The sequence below is a fragment of the Propithecus coquereli genome, unplaced genomic scaffold (assembly GCF_000956105.1).
Source record: "Propithecus coquereli isolate 6110/MARCELLA unplaced genomic scaffold, Pcoq_1.0 Scaffold427, whole genome shotgun sequence".
Taxonomy (NCBI): Eukaryota; Metazoa; Chordata; class Mammalia; order Primates; family Indriidae; genus Propithecus; species Propithecus coquereli.
Window position 1 is genome coordinate 467,684 of NW_012150030.1, and position 1,658 is coordinate 469,341.

Here is a 1,658-nt window from a genome sequence, read left to right on the forward strand (position 1 = left end):
ATTAGTGCAACCTCTGTGGAAAAGAATTTGGAGATACCTCAAAGAGCTAAAAATAGAAATACCATTTGATCCAGCAAGAGCACTATTAGGCATCTACCCAAAGGAACAAAAGACATTCTATTATAAAGACATCTGCACTCGAATGTTTATGGCAGCACAATTCACTATAGCAAGGATGTGGAAACAACTCAAGTGCTCATCAGTCCATGAGTGGATTAATAAAATATGGTATATGTATACAACGGAATACTACTCAATTACAAAAACGATGGTGATCTATCACCTCTTATATTTTTCTGGATAGAGCTTGAGCCCATCCTCCGAAGTGAGGTATCACAAGAATGGAAGAATAAACACCACATGTACTCACCATCAGATTAGCACTAACTGATCAACACTAAGGTGCTCACACGGTAGTAATATTCATTGGGAGTTGGGGGGTTGGGGTGGATAAACTCACAACTAATGGACGCGATGAGTGTTGTAGGGGGGAAAGAGCATGCCTCAAATCATGGTTTGGGTGAGGCAAAGTCATAACATGTAACCAAATGTTTGTACCCCCATAATATCCTGAAATAAAACAAACAAACAAAAAAAAGATGGTAATCTCTTGCTATGTATTTAAATTTAAAATACACAGAGTAGGTATGTGACTCATGCCTGCAATCCCAGCACTTTGGTAGACCGAGGAGGGAGGACGTCCTGCTTGAGGCCAGGAGTTTAAGACCAACCTGAGCAACATAATGAGACCTTGTCTCTACAAAAAAAAAAAGTTAGCTGGGCAGGGCGGCCCATGCCTGGGCAGGAGTCCCAGCTACTCACCAGGCTGAAGGAGGAGGCTCACTTGAGCCCAGAAGTTCAAGGTTACGATGAGGTATGATTGCACCACTACATTCTAGCCTGGGTGACACAGCCAGACCTGTCTCTAATGAAAGAAAAAGAAATAAAATACACAAACTGAGATGTTATTAAAATATATTAAGATATCTTAAATAAAACAACAAGATGTAAGACACTATGTATAATTCCTTTTTGTGTAAAATGGGACGACACATTCAGTAGATTTTGCATTAGAGTAGGTTAACTGCTTTAAAAATAGACTCAGACATAAAACAGCTCAAAGGTTATGCTAGCTAAGTTAAGGGAAAGGGTGGGAGATTTTATGGATTAATCTTGGAAGTGGCACATATTACTACTACTCATATTTAATTGACTGGAACTCAATCACATGAGTACGCACAACCACAAAGTAGGCTGAGAAATGGATAGCTGTGTGCCCAAGAGGAAGAGGAGAAGAAATTTTTAGTGGACAGTTAAAAGTCTATGCTATAGAGATATAGAAATAGATAATAAATAGATATGATAGATGATAAATATATATATATATAAATCAAGTTAATATAGCTGTACTTGCAGCTATATTACATAAATTCAGTATAAACATGATTTTTGTGTCAGACAGAAATTATAAGAAACTCTTAATAAAGGTTATGTTATTACTTTATAACCAAACAAAGGAGAGTGAGACTTTTGTTTTATTTTACACACTTCTCTGGACTATTTGCATTTCTTAACCTTACATATAAATTATCTTTTTTTCCCCAAAAAAGTAGCTACAGGATTTATTTAAGTAAAGAGATTAGGCCCCACTTTTCTTC